The 19,720-nt window shown below is 42.6% G+C and overlaps 1 long non-coding RNA gene and 3 other non-coding genes across 4 annotated transcripts; all 4 read left to right on the top strand.

Moving 5' to 3' along the window:
• The first annotated feature begins 3,879 nt into the window (after positions 1-3,879).
• LOC120035617 lies at positions 3,880-12,258 on the top strand. Its single transcript, XR_005474235.1, has 2 exons — positions 3,880-3,925; positions 10,961-12,258. It is a non-coding gene; the product is annotated as an uncharacterized LOC120035617 (long non-coding RNA).
• A 4,519-nt stretch (positions 12,259-16,777) lies between these two features.
• LOC120035628 lies at positions 16,778-16,884 on the top strand. Its single transcript, XR_005474245.1, has one exon. It is a non-coding gene; the product is annotated as a U6 spliceosomal RNA (small nuclear RNA).
• Positions 16,885-18,583: 1,699 nt separating this feature from the next.
• On the top strand, positions 18,584-18,690 carry LOC120035626. The gene has a single exon (XR_005474244.1). It is a non-coding gene; the product is annotated as a U6 spliceosomal RNA (small nuclear RNA).
• Positions 18,691-19,523: 833 nt separating this feature from the next.
• Positions 19,524-19,630, top strand: LOC120035625. Its single transcript, XR_005474243.1, has one exon. It is a non-coding gene; the product is annotated as a U6 spliceosomal RNA (small nuclear RNA).
• Positions 19,631-19,720: the final 90 nt, after the last annotated feature.

Genomic DNA, 19,720 nt, shown 5'->3' with positions numbered 1-19,720 from the left:
GACTCTTCAAGGTGTCGAAAGCGTTCCACAGGGATGCTGGCCCATGTTGACTCCAATGCTTCCCACAATTGTGTCAAGTTGGCTGGGTGTTCATTGGGTGCAGTGGAGGCTCCTCAGAGGAGGAAGGGGAGGACCATCCTCCTCAGTGATTTTCATAAAAATAAAAATGGTAAAATATTTAAAAAGTTATCGATTTTTAGATGTAATTATATTTAGTATACTTTTACAACCAAATAATAATTGATTAAAACATACTACTTTGCATCCTCCTTTGGGTACATTGAATTCAATACAAAACCTAGGAGGCTCGTGGTTCTCAAGCCCTTCCATAGACTTACACAGTAATTATGACAACTTCCAGAGGACGTCCTCGAACCTATCAGAGCTCTTGCAGCATGAACTGACATGTTGTCCATCCAATGAAAGGATCAGAGAATGAATCTAGTACTGAAAGCATAAGCTACAGCTAGCTAGCACTGCAGTGCATAACATGTGGTGAGTAGTTGACTCAAAGAGAGAAAAAGACAATAGTTGAACAGTTTTGAACAAATTATTTTATTCCAAAACGAAGGAGAAGTGAGAGAGATTTCGTCACTTATTTTCCACTTTCAGATTCACTTACATAGCTAGCAAATGCAGCTAGCTAGTTTAGCCTACTCAAACACCCGGCTCAAACAAAGGGATGCTATGTTAGCTAGCTGGCTATGACTTTCCAACACAACACTGGAACTCTTCCAAGTCAAGGTAAGCTTTTGGTTTTACTTATTTATTGCCACCGGGGCCCGCCAATGTAAATGCTAAACTACTTACTGACTGTACACTGTAACATTACTGCATGATTGTAGCAGGTTTACTAACGCGTTAGTTCTATTAGCTGTGTTGACTATGATGTTATGTTAGCTAATATGGTGACAACGATGTAGGCTGTGTGTAGCAGTTATGATATGGTTTGGCTTGGAAGGGTTTTTTCTCCTGGTCACATACAGCTGATCTGTTGTGCAGTGAAGTACAGAAACAAAGGGAGAAGGTGATAAAGAGGTGAGCGCATAGATGTGAGAAGAAATACAACGTGGCTGTAATGAAAGTGAAAAGAAATACAACGTGGCTGTAATGAAAGTGAACTGTGTTTATGCCTGATCAGGGTTGTATTCATTCCACCGATTCTGTTGACAAACGTTACATAAACGGAACAAAACGGTAATAAACATACCTGAATTTGTCCAATAGAATCTCTATGTCAGCTAGATGCAGGCGAGAGTGTGCAAGGCGATATTGAATGTGTCACTGTCTGTCCATGTGTCACTGTCTGTCACCTCAAATGTTTCTCTTGACCTGTGTGCACCTACATTGTAAACTTTCATTCATAGGCAGGTTGTAGCAACCTCATGATAGGTATAGGGGAAATGTTAGTATCGTGTAGTAGCCTAAACCTATCGCTGTTACATTGAACAGGGTGAATGGAATATGAATGACAGTCATCCAATATGCTGTAATAGAAATAAGGCCATGCTCATGAAAAAACCAATCGTCCTGCCTCATCTTAAATGGCACTGACCACCTCTGTTTGGGTGGTGGACCATTCTTGGCACACATGGGAAACTGTTGAGCTGAAAAACCCAGCAGCGTTGCAGTTCTTGACACAAACCGGCGCTTGGCACCTACTACCATACCCCTTTCAAAGACACTTAACTATTTTGTCTTCCCAACTCACCATATGAATGATACACATACACAATCCATGCCTCAATTGTCTCAAGGCTTAAAAATCCTTATTTAACCTGACTCTCCCACCTTCATCTACACGGATTGAAGTGGATTTAACTAGTGACATCAGTAAGGGATCATAGCTTTAGCCTGGATTCACCTGGTCAGTCTATGTCATGGAAGGAGCAGGTGTTCTTAATGTTTTGTATACTCAGTGTTTAGCACTACAGATATTCAAGTGCTATTTGCATGTGATGCATTTGCTCTGTTGTTTACAGGATGATTTGTATCTTATAGAGCGTGGCTTTAAGGGAATGGTAAGGTCACATGTAGATAAAAACGAATGTGAAAAATGAACAGAGAAAATGTGTATTAACAACACACTACCTATTCATATAAGTATTTATTAACCATCTACATATTCATATTACGTTTCTACGTCTGTGTACAGGAACGTATTATTTGTAAGACGTAAGAGAAAATATATCAGTTTATTGTTAAATTATTATGACGTTCTTTCCAATACAGAAAGTGTAGTAACTGTTGTTTCCAAACTGCGTTACCCACTCCAGCCAGCAGATGGCGCATTGCGTCTTTCAGGTGATGTTTCTTGCGTGACGTATAATGGACTGGACGGGACGCTTCTTCAGGAACAACAACACGGCTACTCTTTCAACCGCCTCGGTAGCTTGCTAGCCAACATAAAACTGAAAGATTGACGCTTTAGACCACGTTTATGCACATTAGCCCTTTTTCAGTGGTTTAAACACAGTTCTGTTGACGTATCTTCTTGTTAACTTTAACCTAATTTGCTTGTTCAATTTGCAAATTTGTCAAAGATTGGTACTGAGCCTAGCACTAGGCTAGTCGCTAATGCTAACTAGCTAGTTAACTAGCTAACATCCCTGACCATGAGCTCACTCAGCAACTCGTCCCTTGCTAAAGAAGAATATGTCTACTGGACGGAGAAAGAATCTCTGGGGTTGAACATTGTCGTGAAAGAAGAAGAGGAGGGTATTACAATGAAAGGAGAGAGAGAAGCTTTCATAATTAAAAAGGAGGAAGAGGAGGCTGTTATACTGAAAGAAGAGAAAGAACATTTTGGAGAGGAAGAGGGGATAGAGGCTGTCGCAGTGGAAAAGGAGGAGGTAGAAGCTTTCAGAATGAAAAAGGAGGAAGAGGAAGATATCACATTGAAAGAAGAGGAGGAAGATGTTAAAGTGAAAAAAGATAAAGAACCTTTAGGAGTGGGAGAGGATGCTATCTCAATAAAGGTGAAGGAGGAAGTCGTTTTGGGAGTGAAAGAGGAGACAGAAGATCAGATTAACACCAGTGAGTACTTTCTTAAAAACAGAGTCATACACTATGCCGTTGTTGAACTAATGTGGGGATTTTTAAGGGGCATTCTACTGAAGTTCTACACTTGAATATGTTGTTCAGTACTGTAGGAATTGTTAAAGTTTGAATTTGCCATTGGTACATATATTGTGGGGTCTTTTATATTAGGTTTATTGAATTCTCCATGTGGTTTACATTAAAGTGCACCTCATCTAATATAACAGGCTTTTAAAATTCAATATTGGTGCATAATTTACACTAATTTACACTTAAAATATCAAAGATAAAGGGAACGCAAAAGTCACCCAATTTGTGAAACTACCCTTTTAAACAACACAAACAATATTTTACAAAATCATGATGAAAGTGGCTATTTTAGGCCCTTTTTAGACATTTTCATGCCTTTTGTAAGACTGTGATCGCAATAGAAGTTCATAAGTTTACCATCTGTTTGATGTTCTCATTCACACAGGAGAGAGACACGACTATCATGGATCCTCTGGGGAACCTCAACAACATCCTGATGCTGACGAGGCAGAGAAGTGTCTCTCCAGATCAGAACACCAGATGGTACAGCTTGGTCTGGTCTAGCATACAGCTTGCTCTATTGGGGTCTGGGCTGGGTTTCTGTAAAGCACTTCATGACAACAGTGACATCAGCATCCATAATGATATGTGTCTGTGTCCCCTCTTTATGGTTACCAGGACAACGCTAGCCCTTCCTCCCTCCCGGAGTCCCCGTGTCATGCCTCTCCCGGTAGCACCTTACTGCTGGATATGAAGAGGTTGTCTGTGCTGCTGGTGGACTGCAGGAAAACAACGGGGCTGAGTGGAACTGTGAGAGGAGGAGAAGAGAAGAAAGGATCAGATTTGACTCATCAAAGTAAGTGCTGTAGTTCAGTTTGAACAAATAAAATAGATCTGCCCACTGGTATCTGTTACCAGGACAACCAGCAGAGTTCTGTTAGTTCTGGGATCGAACCCGGGTCTGGAGTGACACCTAAAGCACTGCGATGCAGTGCCTTAGACCACTGTGCCACTCGGGTGGCAGCTCCTTTGTTTGGCTGACGTTGAGGGACAGATTGTTTAGCACGTTGTCCTCCACGGCATCTGAGTCTTTATGCTCGAAGTGGGAGAAAATGTATTTTCGCTCATCCGGTAGGGTAGCGTTGGTGTCTGCGACATGACTAGTTGTTTTAGTGGTTTTTTAAATTCTGTGACCGTTAGAAACATATTATGCCTCGTGACTAAATAAGTCTTCAACATTTCTATGACTAGTACCACATGGACAGACTGACTAGTACCACATGGACAGACTGACTAGTACCACATGGACAGACTGACTAGTACCACATGGACAGACTGACTAGTACCACATGGACAGACTGACTAGTACCACATGGACAGACTGACTAGTACCACATGGACAGACTGACTAGTACCACATGGACAGACTGACTAGTACCACATGGACAGACTGACTAGTACCACATGGACAGACTGACTAGTACCACATGGACAGACTGACTACTACCACATGGACAGACTGACTACTACCACATGGACAGACTGACTAGTACCACATGGACAGACTGACTAGTACCACATGGACAGACTGACTAGTACCACATGGACAGACTGACTACTACCACAGACTGACTACTACCACATGGACAGACTGACTACTACCACATGGACAGACTGACTACTACCACATGGACAGACTGACTAGTACCACATGGACAGACTGACTAGTACCACATGGACAGACTGACTAGTACCACATGGACAGACTGACTAGTACCACATGGACAGACTGACTAGTACAACATGGACAGACTGACTAGTACCAACCACATGGACAGACTGACTAGTACCAACCACATGGACAGACTGACTAGTACCACATGGACAGACTGACTACTACCACAGACTGACTACTACCACAGACTGACTACTACCACATGGACAGACTGACTAGTACCACATGGACAGACTCACTACTACCACATGGACAGACTGACTAGTACCACATGGACAGACTCACTAGTACCACATGGACAGACTGACTAGTACCACATGGACAGACTGACTAGTACCACATGGACAGACTGACTAGTACCACATGGACAGACTGACTAGTACCACATGGACAGACTGACTAGTACCACATGGACAGACTGACTAGTACCACATGGACAGACTGACTAGTACCACATGGACAGACTGACTAGTACCACATGGACAGACTGACTAGTACCACATGGACAGACTGACTAGTACCACATGGACAGACTGACTACTACCACAGACTGACTAGTACCACATGGACAGACTGACTAGTACCACAGACTGACTACTACCACAGACTGACTACTACCACAGACTGACTACTACCACGTGGACAGACTGACTACTACCATGTGGACAGACTGACTACTACCACATGGACAGACTGACTACTACCACGTGGACAGACTGACTACTACCACATGGACAGACTGACTAGTACCACATGGACAGACTGACTAGTACCACATGGACAGACTGACTACTACCACAGACTGACTAGTACCACATGGACAGACTGACTAGTACCACATGGACAGACTGACTACTACCACAGACTGACTACTACCACAGACTGACTACTACCACGTGGACAGACTGACTACTACCATGTGGACAGACTGACTACTACCACATGGACAGACTGACTACTACCACGTGGACAGACTGACTAGTACCACATGGACAGACTGACTACTACCACATGGACAGACTGACTACTACCACGTGGACAGACTGACTACTACCACGTGGACAGACTGACTAGTACCACATGGACAGACTGACTAGTACCACATGGACAGACTGACTAGTACCACATGGACAGACTGACTAGTACCACATGGACAGACTGACTAGTACCACATGGACAGACTGACTAGTACCACATGGACAGACTGACTAGTACCACATGGACAGACTGACTAGTACCACATGGACAGACTGACTAGTACCACATGGACAGACTGACTAGTACCACAGACTGACTAGTACCACATGGACAGACTGACTAGTACCACAGACTGACTAGTACCACATGGACAGACTGACTACTACCACAGACTGACTAGTACCACATGGACAGACTGACTAGTACCACATGGACAGACTGACTAGTACCACATGGACAGACTGACTAGTACCACATGGACAGACTGACTAGTACCACATGGACAGACTGACTAGTACCACATGGACAGACTGACTAGTACCACATGGACAGACTGACTAGTACCAACCACATGGACAGACTGACTAGTACCAACCACATGGACAGACTGACTAGTACCTACCACATGGACAGACTGACTAGTACCACATGGACAGACTGACTAGTACCACATGGACAGACTGACTAGTACCACATGGACAGACTGACTACTACCACAGACTGACTAGTACCACATGGACAGACTGACTAGTACCACATGGACAGACTGACTAGTACCACATGGACAGACTGACTAGTACCACATGGACAGACTGACTAGTACCACATGGACAGACTGACTAGTACCACATGGACAGACTGACTAGTACCACATGGACAGACTGACTAGTACCAACCACATGGACAGACTGACTAGTACCAACCACATGGACAGACTGACTAGTACCAACCACATGGACAGACTGACTAGTACCACATGGACAGACTGACTAGTACCACATGGACAGACTGACTAGTACCACATGGACAGACTGACTAGTACCACATGGACAGACTGACTAGTACCACATGGACAGACTGACTAGTACCACATGGACAGACTGACTAGTACCACATGGACAGACTGACTAGTACCACATGGACAGACTGACTACTACCACATGGACAGACTGACTACTACCACATGGACAGACTGACTAGTACCACATGGACAGACTGACTAGTACCACATGGACAGACTGACTAGTACCACATGGACAGACTGACTAGTACCACATGGACAGACTGACTAGTACCACATGGACAGACTGACTAGTACCACATGGACAGACTGACTAGTACCACATGGACAGACTGACTACTACCACAGACTGACTACTATCACGTGGACAGACTGACTAGTACCACATGGACAGACTGACTAGTACCACATGGACAGACTGACTAGTACCAACCACATGGACAGACTGACTAGTACCAACCACATGGACAGACTGACTAGTACCAACCACATGGACAGACTGACTAGTACCTACCACATGGACAGACTGACTAGTACCACATGGACAGACTGACTAGTACCACATGGACAGACTGACTAGTACCACATGGACAGACTGACTACTACCACAGACTGACTAGTACCACATGGACAGACTGACTAGTACCACATGGACAGACTGACTAGTACCACATGGACAGACTGACTAGTACCACATGGACAGACTGACTAGTACCACATGGACAGACTGACTAGTACCACATGGACAGACTGACTAGTACCACATGGACAGACTGACTAGTACCAACCACATGGACAGACTGACTAGTACCAACCACATGGACAGACTGACTAGTACCACATGGACAGACTGACTAGTACCACATGGACAGACTGACTAGTACCACATGGACAGACTGACTAGTACCACATGGACAGACTGACTAGTACCACATGGACAGACTGACTAGTACCACATGGACAGACTGACTAGTACCACATGGACAGACTGACTAGTACCACATGGACAGACTGACTAGTACCACATGGACAGACTGACTACTACCACATGGACAGACTGACTAGTACCACATGGACAGACTGACTAGTACCACATGGACAGACTGACTAGTACCACATGGACAGACTGACTAGTACCACATGGACAGACTGACTAGTACCACATGGACAGACTGACTAGTACCACATGGACAGACTGACTAGTACCACATGGACAGACTGACTACTACCACAGACTGACTACTATCACGTGGACAGACTGACTAGTACCACATGGACAGACTGACTAGTACCACATGGACAGACTGACTAGTACCACATGGACAGACTGACTAGTACCACATGGACAGACTGACTAGTACCACATGGACAGACTGACTAGTACCACATGGACAGACTGACTACTACCACATGGACAGACTGACTACCACCACATGGACAGACTGACTACCACCACATGGACAGACTGACTAGTACCACATGGACAGACTGACTAGTACCACATGGACAGACTGACTAGTACCACATGGACAGACTGACTAGTACCACATGGACAGACTGACTAGTACCACATGGACAGACTGACTAGTACCACATGGACAGACTGACTAGTACCACATGGACAGACTGACTAGTACCACATGGACAGACTGACTACTACCACATGGACAGACTGACTACCACCACATGGACAGACTGACTAGTACCACATGGACAGACTGACTAGTACCACATGGACAGACTGACTAGTACCACATGGACAGACTGACTAGTACCACATGGACAGACTGACTAGTACCACATGGACAGACTGACTAGTACCACATGGACAGACTGACTAGTACCACATGGACAGACTGACTAGTACCACATGGACAGACTGACTAGTACCACATGGACAGACTGACTACTACCACATGGACAGACTGACTACCACCACATGGACAGACTTCATTAGTGTGTTTGTGGGAGCATGCTGTTTATTTAGTCAGGCGATGCCCACATTATTCAGACATATTTTAGAATGTTAATTATGTGAACTTCATAATGCCATTTGGTAGGCAAATAATAAGAATAAACATTATTGTTAAAGTGGTAGGCTAATGCATATGTTTTTAGCATACATTTTGGGGAGAGTTTTTATCCTATAGGCTATTACAACAATTAAACTTAAAACGTCGGTCCTTGAAAATTACAATGAAGTGCTTGAAAAAGTCCGTAGGTCCTTGAATTTGACTTGCCAATGTCTATATGAATTCCTGAGACTTGCTCAGCCAGCAAATTAAAGATAAAATAATCTGCTATTTATATTATGCACGCATCATTAACTTTCCTGTCATATCGTCAGATCTTGTCCCCCCGGACAGTAAAGTTCAGTTGGCGCTGAACCCAGTCTGCCGCTGGTAAATGTACCTGATTGTTGAACCCTGTGTGTGCGGTGTAGGGTTTATATGTCTACCACTCCGTATAGCCGTTAGCGATGCTAATGTCTTCGGGTAGACGTATAGCCGTTAGCGATGCTAATGTCTTCGGGTAGACGTATAGCCGTTAGCGATGCTAATGTCTTCGGGTAGACGTATAGCCGTTAGCGATGCTAATGTCTTCGGGTAGACGTATAGCCGTTAGCGATGCTAATGTCTTCGGGTAGACTTATAGCCGTTAGCGATGCTAATGTCTTCGGGTAGACGTATAGCCGTTAGCGATGCTAATGTCTTCGGGTAGACATATAGCCGTTAGCGATGCTAATGTCTTCGGGTAGACGTATAGCCGTTAGCGATGCTAATGTCTTCGGGTAGACGTATAGCCGTTAGCGACGCTAATGTCTTCGGGTAGACGTATAGCCGTTAGCGACGCTAATGTCTTCGGGTAGACGTATAGCCGTTAGCGACGCTAATGTCTTCGGGTAGACGTATAGCCGTTAGCGACGCTAATGTCTTCGGGTAGACGTATAGCCGTTAGCGATGCTAATGTCTTCGGGTAGACGTATAGCCGTTAGCGATGCTAATGTCTTCGGGTAGACGTATAGCCGTTAGCGATGCTAATGTCTTCGGGTAGACGTATAGCCGTTAGCGATGCTAATGTCTTCGGGTAGACGTATAGCCGTTAGCGATGCTAATGTCTTCGGGTAGACGTATAGCCGTTAGCGATGCTAATGTCTTCGGGGGGACGTATAGCCGTTAGCGATGCTAATGTCTTCGTGGGGACGTATAGCCGTTAGCGATGCTTATGTCTTCGGGTAGACGGAAAGACAATTAAAAAGTATCATATGCCTACCTGGCAGAATCGTGATTATTTGTATTGGCCATTTTGTTTTGAAAACTCCCCATCACAACTGCGCTATAGAAACACTGCTCGACAAACAAGGTTGTCTGGCTGGTGCCAACAAGGCTGTCTGGCTGGTGCCACTTGAATTAAAGGGTAACTACACACAAACATTCAGATTTTCCCAGATTTCCCCTCATGTGTTTTAAGCATTGTTGTGGAATTAGAACATTCATTTATGTTTTTCTGTTGAAAAGTGTGATTTTCAGAGAACCTGAAAAAAATGGGGGAAATCAGTCCTCGCGTTTTTGTTCTGTTGTCGTGGTTTCTCGTTTCTTTGCTGTTACAGTAAATACATCTAAATCAATGTAAGAACACAGGGGAATGCTAATTTAACAGATGGCTAGTCATTATTAGCCTGGTTCTATTATGGGACACAGGCCAGGTCATTATAAATTAGCACATTTAATTGAGGGAAAATGTGGTTGCTATCACTGTTGTCGTTGTCTCACCTAGCTACCTTAAGATGGATGCACTAACTGAGGGAAACTGTATTTACTATCACTGTTGTGGTTGTCTCACCAAGCTACCTTAAGATGGATGCACTAACTGAGGGAAACTGTATTTACTATCACTGTTGTGGTTGTCTCACCTAGCTACCTTAAGATGGATGCACTAACAAGTTGCTCTGGATAGTGACCATACTATTCCCTTAAAGCCACACAGTGTAAAATACATGGGTCATGTAAACAATGGAGCACATGCATCACATGCTAAGAGCACTTGACTGTAAGTCTCTCTGGATAAGAGCGTCTGCTAAATGACTAAAATGACAAATGTATGTGGAGATTTCATTCAGGTCTCCCTGTTTTAATCACTCTGTTTGTCTTTGGCAGAAGAGAGACCAGACTCAGAGGAACCAGAGACGTCTGAACCAGCGAGACGACATCACTGTTCACAGTGTGGGAAGAGTTATACCCGTTTATGGAGCCTGAAAAACCATAAGAGAACACATGCAGGGAAGAAGCCGTATCATTGCTCTCAGTGTGGAAAGAGTTTTACACGGTTAGGGAGCCTTGAAATACATAAGAGAATACACACAGGAGACAAGCCTTACCAATGCTTCCAGTGTGGAAAGAGATTTATCCAGTCAACACACCTGAACGAGCATAAGAGAATACACACAGGGGAAAAACCATTCCAATGCTCTCAGTGTGGAAGGACATTTTCACGATCAGGGGACCTCAAATCTCATGAGAGAATACACACAGGGGAAAAGCCTTATCACTGCTCCCATTGTAAAAGTAGTTTTAGCTGGTCAGGGCAACTGAACGAGCATGAGAGAACACACACAGGGGTGAAGCCTTACCACTGCTCCCAGTGTGGAAAGAGTTTTACACGGTTGGGGTCCCTTAAATCACATAAGATATATACACACACACAGAAGACAAGCCCTATCACTACTCCCAGTGTGAAAATAAGTATTTGTCATTAGGGGACATGAAAAAGCATGAGAGAAAACACTGTAGAGAAGCCTTTCCACTGCTCTCTGTGTAGAATGGGATTTACCCAGTCATGGCATCTGAAAGCGCATAAGAGAATACACACGAGATAAGCCATTCCAATGCTTGCAGTGTGGAAAGAGTTATATCCGGTAAGGGAATTTAGAAACGCATGAGATGACACACATGAAATAACGAGAGAAAATGGCCAAATGTAGATTTCCGCCTAAATAGACATGCAAAAGTAACAGCTATTCATGTGTAATTACGTGATTCTGACATGCAAAAACTTGGTATATTTGGAAAGAAGACATCTGGGAGATAATGCTGGAAATTATCAGAAGATAGAAGTTACATAGTTCAGAATACACAAGATCAAGCACACACAAAATACACTTAAAAAATATATATATATTTTGGCCCCTGTGTTACTTCACCAGTTCTCCTACCATGTATTACTATTATGTGATTAGCCTAGTTGGTGTTGTAATGTTAATTCCCATGAGAGGAATTATGGTGTTTTTTTCCTATCATTGTAAATTGTGTATAGAGATTGAGCTGACATGTATTATTTAATGTATATTGTTTATTGGATTTACATTGAAATAATGCTCTCTTTCTTCCTGTTTCCCTCTGTACACAGACCACTTATATACTCTGGTTCATCATTAAAACTCCTACTGACAGACTGAGCTTCTGTGCCTGTTATCACTCTTTGACCGGGTGCTCAAAGCACATGGCTACTTAAAAACCTCTTAAGGATCAGACCTTTTTCTTCTTCAATTTTCGACCTAAAATGACATACCCAAATCTAACTGCCTGCAGCTCAGGCCCTGAAGTAAGGATATGCATTTTCTTGGTACCATTTGAAAGGAAACACTTTGAAGTTTGTGGAAATGTGAAAGGAATGTAGGAGAATATAACACAATAGATCTGGTAAAAGATAATGTAAAGAAAAAAAAAAAACTTTTTTGTACCATCATCTTTGAAATGCAAGAGAAAGGCCATTCCAGCCCAGGTGGAATTTAGATATTGGCGACTAGATGGCAGCAGCGTATGTGCAAAGTGTTAGACTGATCCAATGAACCATTGCATTTCTGTAAAAAAAATTGTTTGAAGACTGCCAAAATGTGCTTCGTTTGTTTATTAATAACTTTTCATGTTCAAAACTGTGCACTCTCCTCAAACAATAGTATTCTTTCACTGTAATAGCTACTGTAAATTAGACGGTGCAGTTAGATTAAAAATAATAATAATAAAAAATAGTTCTTGTTACTTACAACCTCATGCTAATCGCATTAGCCTATGTTAAATCAACCGTCCCGCAGGGTACCCACCCATCCTGAAGTTAATATGTATTTGCGGTGATAGGGCGCCTGCAGCATTGATTGATTGGCGTTACACCATCAAGAGCAGTTTGAAGAAAGTGCGTCTGGGCCACTGACCTGTGGACAGAAATGTCTATACTTGCAAAAGGTAAGCTATTCATGCCTTATATTGTTTTACCTATATAACAGCTATCTGAGCAGCTAACCGATCACTGCAGCTGTACACAGTCCATCTGTAAATAGCCCACCCAATCTACCTACCTCATCCCCATACTGTTTTTATTTACTTTTCTGCTCTTTTGCACACCAGTATCTCTACTTGCACATTCTCATCTGCTCATTTATCACTCCAGTGTTAACCTGTTATGGCTGAAGGAGCAGTATTGAGTAACCTGGAAAGAGGTGCCCATTTCAAACGGCCTCGTACTCAATTCTTGCTCATACAATATGCATATTATTATTACTATTGGATAGAAAACACTCTCTAGTTTCTAAAACCGTTTGAATTATTTCTCTAAGTGAAACAGAACTCTTTCTGCAGCCCATTTCCTATCCGGAAGTGAGATTTCCAAAAGCGAGGTCTTTGTTCAAGAGCTTGTCTATAAAAGGGCATGTCACTTGGGACTATAGAAACACGTCATACACCTTCCCCTGGGTGTAATGCGGAAGTGAGAGCAGAAATTAGTTGATTATCTTGTTCTGAGATTGAATACATCCTCTTGGAATGAGAGGTCCGCCATTAATTTTTTTTTCGAAGGCGCGAAGTTGGACCTGGAATCGCCTTCTGGAAACCCGTCGTTATGGGCGAATATGATCTCCGGCTTAGATTTTATTTGATACATGTCACAATATCATCCTAAAGTATGTTTTTTCAATATAGTTTTATTATATTATTGAAATTTATTCGGGACTTTAGGCGTGATGCGTTGTATGAATTTGTTCAAGAAGGAGAGGTTAGCGCCGCATGGCCAGTGTGCTTGCTAATTCAAGAGGGAAAGAGTTCGTTCTGGATCCAAATAAAGACGGTTCTGGACAAAGGACCCCATGTACAACATTCTGATGGAAGATCAACAAAGGTAGGACCCAATTTGGGATGCTATTTCATATATCTGTCGAACTGTGCTATCGCTACCGATTACTTGGAATCAATGCTGTTGTGTGTTAGCTATTGCAGTAAGCTAATATAACGCTATATTGTGTTTTCGCTGTAAAACACTTAAAAAATCGGAAATATTGGCTGTATTCACAAGATCTTTGTCTTTCATTTGCTATACACCATATATTTTTCTGAAATGTTTTATGATGAGTAATTAGGTAGTTGACGTTGGTGTCTGTATTTACTCTGGCTACTCCCGTGCTATTTCTGACTGTAGCTATGATGGTAGCAGTAATGTAAAACTGATTTATAGCTCAAATATGCACATTTTTCGAACAAAACATAGATTTATTGTGTAACATGTTATAGGACTGTCATCTGAGGAAGTTGTTTCTAGGTTTGTTTGGTTGGATCTTGGTTAGTTAGGTTGGCTTTGTGCATGCTACCTGTGCTGTGAAAAATGTCTGTCCGCTTTTGTATTTGGTGGTGAACTAACATAAATATACGTGGTGTTTTCGCTGTAAAACATTTTAAAAATCGGACATGTTGGCTGGATTCACAAGATGTTTATCTTTCAAATGCTGTATTGGACTTGTTAATGTGTGAAAGTAAAATATTTAAAAAAAATAGATTTTGAATTTCGCGCCCTGCACTTGAGCTGGATGTTGTCATAAGTGTACCGACCTCGGGCTTGCAGCCCCAACAGGTTTAATCTGCTGAATTGTAATTCTTCGCTACTATGGCGTATTTATTGCCATGCCTTTTGCACACAATGTATATAGACTTTATTTTTTTCTACTGTGTCATTGACTTGTTTATTGTGTTATTGGCTTGTTTATTCCATGTTATTCCATGTGTAACTCTGTGTTGTTGTCTGTGTCTCACTGCTTTGCTTTATCTTGGCCAGTTCGCAGTTGTAAATGAGAACTTGTTCTCAACTAGCCTACCTGGTTAAATAAAGGTGAAAAAAAATAAAATAATTTTAACTGCTGTTGAAAAAAAACATTAGCTCTAACAAGAAGTTGAGTTTTCAATGGATATATTGATAAATCATGTTTGATTTGTACATGTATATTTTAATGTCTATTAATTTTTTTAACAGGTTCGTCACGAACCTGTCTGTCTTTGCTATACAGTCTTCTTATTGAACTATGTAAATAAAATGTTCATGTGCTCATAAAACGTGCATTTTGTTTGGGAACAGACCGACATTAGTCTGGTGTCTCTCCTCAGAACTGCCTACCATGGTTACCATGGGTTACCATGGGTTACCCTACCAGTGGTCTTATAGACTACAGACAATATAGTTCCTCAGAACCGCCTACCATGGGGTTACCCTACCAGTAGTCTTATAGACTACAGACAATATAGCTCCTCAGAACCGCCTACCATGGGGTTACCCTACCAGTAGTCTTATAGACTACAGACAATATAGTTCCTCAGAACCGCCTACCATGGGGTTACCCTACCAGTAGTCTTATAGACTACAGACAATATAGTTCCTCAGAACTGCCTACCATGGGGTTACCCTACCAGTAGTCTTATAGACTACAGACAATATAGTTTCTCAGAACCGCCTACCATGGGTTACCCTACCAGTAGTCTTATAGACTACAGACAATATAGTTCCTCAGAACTGCCTACCATGGGTTACCCTACCAGTAGTCTTATAGACTACAGACAATATAGTTCCTCAGAACTGCCTACCATGGGTTACCCTACCAGTAGTCTTATAGACTACAGACAATATAGCTCCTCAGAACCGCCTACCATGGGGTTACCCTACCAGTAGTCTTATAGACTACAGACAATATAGTTCCTCAGAACTGCCTACCATGGGTTACCCTACCAGTAGTCTTATAGACTACAGACAATATAGTTCCTCAGAACTGCCTACCATGGGGTTACCCTACCAGTAGTCTTATAGACTACAGACAATATAGTTCCTCAGAACCGCCTACCATGGGGTTACCATGGGTTACCCTACCAGTAGTCTTATAGACTACAGACAATATAGCTCCTCAGACTCAAATTGCTGGCTGAGAGAAGCTCAGTCTACAGTAGAATGACGAGCAAATTCATGAAGCGTTCCTTATTTTGAATTGGGGAGTGAGACAAGGTTGCAGTCTGAGACCAACTTTATTCAACATTTTGAAAATTAATTGGGGAGTTAGGCACGGTTGCAGGCTGAGTTCAACTTTATTCAAAGTTTAGAAATTAATTGGCGAGTGAGACAAGGTTGCACTCTGAGTCCAACTTTATTTAATATATACAAATGAATTGGAGAGAGAGACAGGGTTTAAATTTTAGTCCAGCTGTATTAAACATAACAAACTTGAATGTCACAACATTTAAACAGACATCAAAGTCAGACTCAGACTCTCTCTCTCTCCCTCTACTAATTGGGGAGTTAGTTATACGTATCTTTGGCCAGGCCATGTTGCAGAAAACGGGGGAAGGGTGGGAAGTGGTCGGGGCAGGGGAACAAAGACTTGGGGAGGAGCAACTAAAAGCAGCAGGTGAGGGGTTAGAGACCAAGAGCCCTGTGAATCATAAAAGGCTTTGTTTTTAAACTACATTTTAGTCTGAGATCATTCTTAAAAAAATCAAAAGTCAATTCTATTTCAAGTTCTACATGGACAAATAAAGTTTAAACATCACAGCAATATTCTAGGGGTGGTTTTTGAGGGTCTGAAGGTCAGTTTGAACCCTGTTTGACCCCAACCATGACCAGAACCATCAGAGGGCTTGTGTCCTATATATGAGGGCCTCTCCTAGGTCTGTATTGTGCTCGCTTCGGCAGCACATATACTAAAATTGGATCGATACAGAGAAGATTAGCATGGCCCCTGCGAAAGGATGACACGCAAATCCGTGAAGCGCTCCTCATTTTCCTCACACGTCGAGAAACTGGAACCAAACAGAGAAGATTGGCCGGTAGTGACCGGAGAAATAAATTTCCCATCCTAGTCTAAGGAGGAGGGGAATTGCTGGCTGAGAGAAGCTCAGTCTACAGTGGAATGAAGCGTTCCTTATTTTGAATTGGGGAGTGAGACAAGGTTGCAGTCTGAGACCAACTTTATTCAACATTTTGAAAATTAATTGGGGAGTTAGGCACGGTTGCAGGCTGAGTTCAACTTTATTCAAAGTTTAGAAATTAATTGGCGAGTGAGACAAGGTTGCACTCTGAGTCCAACTTTATTTAATATATACAAATGAATTGGAGAGAGAGACAGGGTTTAAATTTTAGTCCAGCTGTATTAAACATAACAAACTTGAATGTCACAACATTTAAACAGACATCAAAGTCAGACTCAGACTCTCTCTCTCTCCCTCTACTAATTGGGGAGTTAGTTATACGTATCTTTGGCCAGGCCATGTTGCAGAAAACGGGGGAAGGGTGGGAAGTGGTCGGGGCAGGGGAACAAAGACTTGGGGAGGAGCAACTAAAAGCAGCAGGTGAGGGGTTAGAGACCAAGAGCCCTGTGAATCATAAAAGGCTTTGTTTTTAAACTACATTTTAGTCTGAGATCATTCTTAAAAAAATCAAAAGTCAATTCTATTTCAAGTTCTACATGGACAAATAAAGTTTAAACATCACAGCAATATTCTAGGGGTGGTTTTTGAGGGTCTGAAGGTCAGTTTGAACCCTGTTTGACCCCAACCATGACCAGAACCATCAGAGGGCTTGTGTCCAATATATGAGGGCCTCTCCTAGGTCTGTATTGTGCTCGCTTCGGCAGCAGCGCTCCTCATTTTCCTCACACGTCGAGAAACTGGAACCAAACAGAGAAGATTGGCCGGTAGTGACCGGAGAAATAAATTTCCCATCCTAGTCTAAGGAGGAGGGGAATTGCTGGCTGAGAGAAGCTCAGTCTACAGTGGAATGAAGCGTTCCTTATTTTGAATTGGGGAGTGAGACAAGGTTGCAGTCTGAGACCAACTTTATTCAACATTTTGAAAATTAATTGGGGAGTTAGGCACGGTTGCAGGCTGAGTTCAACTTTATTCAAAGTTTAGAAATTAATTGGCGAGTGAGACAAGGTTGCACTCTGAGTCCAACTTTATTTAATATATACAAATGAATTGGAGAGAGAGACAGGGTTTAAATTTTAGTCCAGCTGTATTAAACATAACAAACTTGAATGTCACAACATTTAAACAGACATCAAAGTCAGACTCAGACTCTCTCTCTCTCCCTCTACTAATTGGGGAGTTAGTTATACGTATCTTTGGCCAGGCCATGTTGCAGAAAACGGGGGAAGGGTGGGAAGTGGTCGGGGCAGGGGAACAAAGACTTGGGGAGGAGCAACTAAAAGCAGCAGGTGAGGGGTTAGAGACCAAGAGCCCTGTGAATCATAAAAGGCTTTGTTTTTAAACTACATTTTAGTCTGAGATCATTCTTAAAAAAATCAAAAGTCAATTCTATTTCAAGTTCTACATGGACAAATAAAGTTTAAACATCACAGCAATATTCTAGGGGTGGTTTTTGAGGGTCTGAAGGTCAGTTTGAACCCTGTTTGACCCCAACCATGACCAGAACCATCAGAGGGCTTGTGTCCAATATATGAGGGCCTCTCCTAGGTCTGTATTGTGCTCGCTTCGGCAGCACATATACTAAAATTGGATCGATACAGAGAAGATTAGCATGGCCCCTGCGAAAGGATGACACGCAAATCCGTGAAGCGCTCCTCATTTTCCTCACACGTCGAGAAACTGGAACCAAACAGAGAAGATTGGCCGGTAGTGACCGGAGAAATAAATTTCCCATCCTAGTCTAAGGAGGAGGGGAATTGCTGGCTGAGAGAAGCTCAGTCTACAGTGGAATGAAGCGTTCCTTATTTTGAATTGGGGAGTGAGACAAGGTTGCAGTCTGAGACCAACTTTATTCAACATTTTGAAAATTAATTGGGGAGTTAGGCACGGTTGCAGGCTGAGTTCAACTTTATTCAAAGTTTAGAAATTAATTGGCGAGTGAGACAAGGTTGCACTCTGAGTCCAACTTTATTTAATATATACAAATGAATTGGAGAGAGAGACAGGGTTTAAATTTTAGTCCAGCTGTATTAAACATAACAAACTTGAATGTCACAACATTTAAACAGACATCAAAGTCAGACTCAGACTCTCTCTCTCTCCCTCTACTAATTGGGGAGTTAGTTATACGTATCTTTGGCCAGGCCATGTTGCAGAAAACGGGGGAAGGGTGGGAAGTGGTCGGGGCAGGGGAACAAAGACTTGGGGAGGAGCAACTAAAAGCAGCAGGTGAGGGGTTAGAGACCAAGAGCCCTGTGAATCATAAAAGGCTTTGTTTTTAAACTACATTTTAGTCTGAGATCATTCTTAAAAAAATCAAAAGTCAATTCTATTTCAAGTTCTACATGGACAAATAAAGTTTAAACATCACAGCAATATTCTAGGGGTGGTTTTTGAGGGTCTGAAGGTCAGTTTGAACCCTGTTTGACCCCAACCATGACCAGAACCATCAGAGGGCTTGTGTCCTATATATGAGGGCCTCTCCTAGGTCTGTATTGTGCTCGCTTCGGCAGCACATATACTAAAATTGGATCGATACAGAGAAGATTAGCATGGCCCCTGCGAAAGGATGACACGCAAATCCGTGAAGCGCTCCTCATTTTCCTCACACGTCGAGAAACTGGAACCAAACAGAGAAGATTGGCCGGTAGTGACCGGAGAAATAAATTTCCCATCCTAGTCTAAGGAGGAGGG

Source organism: Salvelinus namaycush, unplaced genomic scaffold (assembly GCF_016432855.1).
Source record: "Salvelinus namaycush isolate Seneca unplaced genomic scaffold, SaNama_1.0 Scaffold1074, whole genome shotgun sequence".
Classification (NCBI taxonomy): domain Eukaryota; kingdom Metazoa; phylum Chordata; class Actinopteri; order Salmoniformes; family Salmonidae; genus Salvelinus; species Salvelinus namaycush.
Note: the sequence above shows the minus strand (reverse complement) of the source record. Positions and strands in the feature narration are given on the sequence as shown.